At 47.7% G+C, this 7,949-nt stretch overlaps 1 protein-coding gene and 1 non-coding gene across 2 annotated transcripts in view; both read left to right on the top strand.

The window, feature by feature from the left end:
• The window catches only part of PEBP4 (phosphatidylethanolamine binding protein 4), a 286,828-nt gene that overhangs the window by 232,271 nt on the left and 46,608 nt on the right, over nt 1-7,949 (top strand). The gene's annotated exons all lie outside the window — the stretch shown is intronic.
• On the top strand, nt 1,087-1,157 carry TRNAG-UCC (transfer RNA glycine (anticodon UCC)). The gene has a single exon. It is a non-coding gene; the product is annotated as a tRNA-Gly (tRNA).

Below are 7,949 nucleotides of genomic sequence, written 5' to 3'. Positions count from 1 at the left end.
GTCACAGGGCAGGGGTGGGAAGTGGGCAGCCATGAATGCATCCCAGGCAAGTGGCAGGAGACAGGACCATGCATAAGCCAAGGCTCCAAATCCTCAGCACGTGCTCCATTGTCCCACAGACTTCACTCACAAAATACTAATTCAAAGACCAAATTACTAATAATTTGAAAACAGCACCCACAGAGCATTAAACCCCAAGTGCAGGGCCCTTCAGAGAACAGGGCCCTGCATGGCTGCACTGGTCGCACATCCATGAAGCTGGCCCTGGTCCCTGGGTTTTGACTGACATACAGAGTGGGCAGTGGGGTTCTCCACTATCTTAGGGCATTCTGGAAGAGTCACATAGCAGCAGTTACCCCCCTAGAATATCAAGTAATACCTCAGCAGACACCAATCCTAAACTTGAGGAGAGACCTCGGTAGAAGATGGAAGAGAAGTGTCCCAGGGAAGTGAACAGATACAAAGACAACCTTCTCAATGACTAGGTAGCATCTGTGTGTATGAGTGCACGTGCACGCACACGCACATTTACATTAGATTCACCTGGGGAGCTTTGGAAACCCACCATACCTGGGCCCTATCCAGTACAATGGAATCTGAGTCTCTTGAGTAACAAGTACTACAGGTGTGTCTTAGTGGGTCTTTTTAGGTAATGCACACAAAGCCTGGCCTGGACAGAAGTTCAGGTTTGCTACCATTTTTGCTGCATCCCTGATGTATTTCTCTGGATGATTTCATATGAGGAAGATGGGAAAGATTTGACATCATGTTAAATGAGGAACATGCAGATAAACTGGTGAATATTTCCCCTGGAGAAGAAAACCTCTGAAGACAGATGATAATTTCTAGAATGTAAACTCTGTGAGAGCAGGGGCCAGGTCTTTTTCATTTCTCTCTCCACATCTAGCATGATGCACTTGGCATGCAGGTGTCATTTAGTGAAAGCTGTGCAGTGAATGAATGAAATAGTGGAAGGCAGTCATGTAGGAGAGAAGTTAATCTAGAATTAAGGTAGTTGTTTGGGGGTAGTTCAAATTGAGTGAGAAGATGAACTTTCAAGTAATAATACTAGCTAACCTTAATGAGGCGTTGGTGGTTCAGTGGTAGAACTCTCACTTTCCATGGGAGAGACCCAGGTTCGATTCCTGGCCAATGCACCTCATGCACAGCCACCACCCTTCTATCAATGGAGGCTTTCATGTTGCTGTGATGCTGAACAGGTTTCAGCAGAACTTTCAGACTAAGATGGACTAGGAAGAAAGGCTTGGCAATTTACTTCCAAAAATCAGCCAGTGAAAGCCCTGTGGATCACAACAGTCCTATCCCCAACTGATCATGGGGATGGCACAGAACCAGGCAGCACTTCAGTCCATTGTGCATGGGGTCACCATGAGTCAGGGGCCGACTCGATGGGAGCTAACAATAAAACGTTATTTAGCTTAGTACGTCAGACACTGCTTGACATATATCACCTCATCTCATCCTCCCAAAACCCTGTGAGGCAGGTACTCTTATTATCCCCACTTTACAGACAAGGAGGAAATGGAAGCAAAGAAATGTTAAGTCGCTAGCTGGTAAGTGGCAGTGCAGAATTTGAACCCAAACACTCTAGCTCCAGCATTCCCTGCTCTTAAGCACTTACTTCTAACCATGAGAGCTAGACAATAACGATCTAACTGCATGGGTGGAGGGGGTGGACAGCACATCCCTGGAGAAGCCAGATCTAAGAATGAACAAGTCCTTTGTCGGGGATGTTGTGGAGGGGATTGGAGCAGCAACTGGTGGGTTAGACTAGATGACATTAAAGTCTTCTTCCAGCTCACAGAGAATATAAATCTGTCATTTTATTCTTTTGCTTTTGGTCATTCTTGTGCTGAAAGAGTTGCTTGAAGCTACTCTTTTTTGAAGTGAGCCAGGACCGTGGATTCCAGCCTTAACTGCAGGCAGCTCTGTGATATTAGGCAAATTACATGGCCCCTGTTGGCTGAAGTTCCTTAGCTGTAAAATAAAGAGGTGGAAAATCTCTAAGCCCTTCAGCTCTAAGATTCCACAGTTCTTTGATTTGGTATGGGGGAGGAAAAGGAAGGAAGATCACAGTAGGGAGACAGGGGCCACCACTTTGCTGCTTACACATGAGTGATTTTCCCTCTCTGAGACCCTGGAGTCCCTTTCATCTTTAAAGGCACAATAATTGGAGGCATGACCAATAAGAAACCAGTTGGGTCAATATCAAGCCGTCCACTCCCAAGGAACTTGGCCTTTTCCTCCCTTCAGGACTCTAGGGCGTCTCAAAATGACTTGATTTCTCAACCATGGGCAAAGGCAGAAATATCCCCCAAAACTGATGGAACAGAACTGATGGAACATTCGTAGATAGGCATTTTGAAGTCACAATCCGCATTCTTGCTGGAATGCTTCCTGCCACATGGTTTTCCACCCCAGTGTTGCTTTTAAATAGATATGTATTTATATACATATAAATATCTCTTTCCCTGAGGGACAATAAAGCTCAGCCAAGTGGGAATTCAGTGTGATCCAATAAAATTCATTATGAAGGAATTTCATTGGGGTGGAGAGTAGATATTGTATATTCGGGACATCACCTGGTTAATAAAAAAATTGCACAGCTCCCAAGAACACATGAGATTTCCTTTCTTCTTTTCTTTAAATTAACAAAGGGTGTGTTGTTTCCTCCATTTTATCCAATTTAAATTGTGATTTTTTTTTTTTTTTGAGACAATAAGCAAACCAACAGTAGGGGTTAAATAATTTGTTAAAGGGTAGGGGGTGGAACAGAGTCCGGGTTTGGCAAGGGTAGTGGGGGGACTAGAATCTGCCAGTAGCAGCAATACATGCTGTTATGCCCTAGGCATAATATATCAAAGAAAATATAATACATCCAGCTTAAAACTAATGATTGCCATATAATTAGATGAGAACCATTGTGCTATAAATGTGTATTCTTTAGCGTGCTGTGATTTTACTGTAAAAAAAAGAGAGAGCGAGAAAGAAGGAGACAGAAAAACACAGAGCCCAGCAACATACTATAAAAAGAACCCTCTGTTGACTTCTCTGCTGTTTAGTATTCCTTGGCTGTTCTCCCTTGGGAGTGTGTAATTAGTACTTTATGAAGAGTACATTTAAAGCAGTTTAATATTCACCTCATTCAATCTGAAACAATGTGATCCATGCTTAGACAAATCAGTGCTCCTTGCTGACATAATCTGTCAGAACATTACCTCTGAAAAGACCTTTCAAGAGGTTTGGATGTTAATTAGTTGTCTATCATGTATAAACAGAGCAGTGAGCAGAAGGGGCTCCGACAGGCCAGAGGGATACGTTGGGAAATGCATTTTGTATGAACGCTGCTTGCAGGGGGGTCTTTTCCGTTCTCCCTGCCTCCCCCCTACCCCCTCCCCCGCCTCCATCCATGTCAGCAGCCACACAGCTTTGGACGTCTTCCGGGCAAGAAAAGAGCTTTCCGGTCGGCTCCAAGGGGCTCCAGGGGCACTCAGAGGGGACTGTGAATGCTTAGGTGTTCCCCCACACACACACCACCCTGCCACCCCTGCTCCAAAGGCCCAGCAGCTCCCCAGGGCAGAGCCAACACCAAGAAGAGAAGCACGATTGCTGTCTTTGCTCAGCCCCAGGAAGAGCGACCTACAGGCCCACCGGGGCTTGATGGGGGGCGGGGAGGGGGAGGCTCCAGGCTTCAGGGCTGGCTGGGTCCTGCCTTCTGGGGTGGAGAGGCCCAGGAGGAGATGGAGAAGCCAGGTGTCCTGATACACTTCTCCACATTCACCTTAAAGACCTCTTCCTCCAGGAAGTCAGTGTAGTACACAGAGTTGTATGGTACAACCGAGGACTAACATATATGGGGGTTTATGCACACGCAACTTCCTTTAACACCCTGGACTCAAAGAGTGCCAGCAAGGTGCAGAACCCACAATCACATAGTCCGGACCCTGCCTGAAAGGTGAACCTTTTCCAAAATATATCCTACAGTGGCTGGGGTCGAGGGTCCTCCTTTGTGAGCTACCTAGGGATTTTAACACACTATCCTCTATTCTTGACTTGAAATGCCTGCATGTAGAGCACTTCCTAGCATATTAAAGATGCTCACTGAGTAGTAGGTCAGGAAATTATCCTATTGCTCTTGCTAGGCTCATTATTCCAAGATGGCATAGCATGGGCCCAGCAGGAACCTCCTTTCCACCCAGGGTCCAGGTGCCCTCCCTTCCGCTACTGTCAACTTCGCTGCCTCTGGGGCTACCGGCAGGTCTTCTTTGCCCCACTCCCAGGCATACCACCTTCCTTCAGTGGTCTTCAACGCCCATGGCCTCTTTTACTCAACATTCATTCCATAAGCATCTACTAAGTACCTACTATGTGCATTGTATTGTGCTACGTTCTAGGACACCAAAGATAACTAAGTCATGGTCTCTGCTCATGAGGCATTTACAGACCCATAAACTTATAATTACAGCTTGGGGGTAATTATAAGTAATGTAAAGGAGGTGATATAATTTAGTGATTAGGAGGAAGGGCAGTGGAGTCAAACTGCTTCGGTTCAGATCCCAGCTTTACCACTTAATTGCTATGTGACCTCAGGCAGTTTTATTAAGCTGCTGTAGGCCTTAGTTTCCTCATCTGTAAAATGGGAGTAAGAATACTGATCTCATCGGGTAGTAAATATTAAATGAGATGACGCAGTAAAGCGCCTAGCACAAGGCTTAGACCGCAATAAGTCCTCAACTAATATTTTCCCCTCAAAATAATATAATAATAGGAACACAATCAAATACCGTAAAGTAGAAGGAGTTACTCACTGTGCCTAGGAAGTTTTGGAAGGCTTCCTACAGGAGATGACATTTGAGCTGTTTTAAAGGACTAAGCAGAAGTTTATCGAGGTCCCCTGGTGGTGCAAGTGCCTTGCAATTGGCTACTATCCTAAAGGTTGGTGGTTCAAACCCACCAAACAGTGCCAGAGGAAGAAAGGCCTGGCAGTCTGCTTCCATAAAGATTATAGCCAGGAAAACCTTATGGAGGGCAGTTCTACTCTATAACATATGAGGCTGCCATGAGTTGGAATCAAATCCACGGCATTTTTTTTTTTTTTTTTTAGAAGTTTACCAGGTGAGGAAGTGAAGGGGGGGCTTTCCAGTTAGAGGAACAACACATGCAGATGCAGGGGGGCACGGGAATGAACGGGGTGTTTGGGATCTATCTGCCCTATACTCTGTGCCACACTGCTGATTTATCGCCTGGGAGGACAGTCTCACTTCAGCCCTTCAGAACCAGCCTTGAGATGCCACAAGTACGTAAAGGGAGCACTCTGGGTTCCCGTGGCTTGTTGACAATGAGGTTCTCCCAACAGCCAAGGAACCAGTGCCTTCCCCTTGTATTTCTCAAAAAGAAGAATCAGGGTCTCAAAACACCCTGGGCCTGGGTATCCCACACAATCCTGAAGCCATGGGCAGAGCTAGGTTTACACCAAGGCAGTAGGACATGAGCTAAAGCAAGACTGCTGACATCGGCCAGTTCTCCTGCCCTCTGCATCACACAGGCTTGTTGTGAAGATGGGCAGTACTGGGCATGATGCCTCCAGCACAGCACCTGGGGCTCAAAAGGCACTCAGCACATGGTAGCTTTTATTGTTCATAAAAAGAGCTCACTCCCGCCCACGTTTTTTCAGAATGGGTGTCCTTCTGTAATTTTTCACTTGAGAAGAAGCCAGGATTCAAGGGGACCCGGTATTCCCCGGGTGTCCTCTCAGCAAAGCCCCAGGCCTCCCTGGCCCTCAATCTATGTGGAATCTCTTCTAGCCCTACCGACTGCCACCCTACCCCTTCCCAGACCAAAGCTGGCCGTGGGGCCAAGGTCTCCACCCTCCGCCTCCCCCAGAGTCCCCATGGTCTATCCTGAGGAAACCCTAGGCTGCTGCCTACCTGCCCTCGCCTCTCTGTCCCTCTGAGCCAAGCTCTCAAGGCTGCTCTGACCCAGTGGGATTCTCTTCCCCTCCAGGCCAGCAGAGCTTATCATGCTGTCTGGAAGAAGGTGAAGAGCTAGCTGCTTTCCATGGCCCTCCCCACCTCCCTCACTCTGCAGACCGCCCTGGCTCCCCTCCGCCAGCCTTCCCCTCCTCCATGTTCCGCTTTGTGCTGACCAGCCCCCTGGCATGACCCCAGGTCTTTGTTCCTCCTTGCCTCATGCAACCCCAGGCTGGGGGGCCTCTCCCCCTTAGAGGCAAGGTTGCTGTCACCCCCGTAGAAATAACCCAGACGCTGGGAGAGTGCTGGCCACCATACCACACCAAGCACGGGGTGGGGTAGGGGGGCAGCCCCTGGTCCTGCATTCACTTGCTAATTGAACAGTAATAATGATATCAGCTCCCATTTTATCAGGTGTTACAGGGCAGGCATTTTATATATATTACTCTCACAACAGCCTCTGAAGTAGGTACCATTATCATCATCAAACAATTTAAGTGCGAGGGGGGTTAAACGAGTGGTCCAAAGGCATACAGCTAGGTAAGTGGCTCTCTGTTTCGTACGGCTGCGCTCACAAAATCCCACAAAGTGGGTGGCTATAAAGTGGGCCATGCTCTCTCTCAGTCAGCTGTAGGGGAAGATCCTCCCTGGTAGCCCCCAGGGGTTTCTTAGCCTGCCTCGGCTTATAGACAGTCCTCACATGGTCCTTCCCGCTGGGTGTGATTCTCTCTCCCTGTCTGTTCTCCCCTTTTGTAAGACGCCACTCAGAAGGGATCAGGATTAGGACTCACTCTATTGTGGTATGATTTAACTGGGAGTATCTTCAAAGAAATACCCTATTTCCCCAAACAAGGTCACATTCACAGGTACAGGGGTTAGGACTTCAAAGTATCTTTCTGGGGAACACAATTCAATACAGGAAGTTCTAGTCCTTTCCGGTCCCTTTCCAAAGTCCTCCCCTTTATACTGGACCGGGGTTCAGCAAACTACAGCCCACAGGCCCAACTGGCCTGCTTTGGTGAGGCTTGTGAGCTAAGAATGGTTTTTGCATTTTAAAGGATTTTCAGTATTTAAAAAAAAGAAGGAGAACATGTGACAAAGACCATATGTGGCCCACAAAGCTAACAATACTTACTAACTGAGCCTTTATGGAAAGTTTGCCGACCCCTGCACTGGAGACCATACAGGCCTCAACATGAACATTCAGTACCAGGCATTGGGTGCCAGAGATGCAAAGCGACAGAGACGCGGTAAGGAATATGACCAGGGCAATCCTGCTGTGTGATGAAATCAGGTTAAAGGGAACACCAGTAGATTCTCTTCGTGCAGGGCTTATAGTTCATGAGGAAATATTTTACACACAATGTCTCTTTCAGTTCAACACTTTAACGTAGTTAGTAGCCCCACTTTTTGAATGAAAAATGGAAAAGTTGAGAGGGAAAATGACTAATTTGGGGGTCCCTGGGGACTATCCTCCCCAGAGGTCCCATGACCTCAAGGCCAATGTTCTTTCCATCACACGACTGCAGCCTCTGATACCCAGAGAATGGACGCTGTGGCCTATAGAGGCAATGAGCCCCCCAGGTAGGGCTACAGGCCACCGGTCAGAGGGGGAGCAATTGTGGTGACCATTAGTCCCAGGCAGCCTCCCTCTTTTCATACATAATCCCAACACTCTTGGAGCTGTTTCAGCCACTGAGTCACCCCCAAGAACGACACCCCAATTTGCTGTATCTTGCTGATGATTCTAGCTTATATCCGTCAGGTTCAATAACTATTCTAGACGGCAGGAATGCCTAATTTCCAGTCTCAGCCCTTCCACTGGCTGGTTGTGTGACCTAGGGCAGGCCAGTGTCCCTCTCTGTGCCTCTCTTTCCTCCCTGGGAAAGTGGGGTTAACAATCCCCACCCCACCCCCACCTCCAGCCCACATGGGATTCTGTGAGAGTGGATGAGATCA

Source organism: Trichechus manatus, unplaced genomic scaffold, assembly GCF_000243295.1.
Source record: "Trichechus manatus latirostris isolate Lorelei unplaced genomic scaffold, TriManLat1.0 scaffold00090, whole genome shotgun sequence".
NCBI lineage: Eukaryota > Metazoa > Chordata > Mammalia > Sirenia > Trichechidae > Trichechus > Trichechus manatus.
Note: the sequence above shows the minus strand (reverse complement) of the source record. Positions and strands in the feature narration are given on the sequence as shown.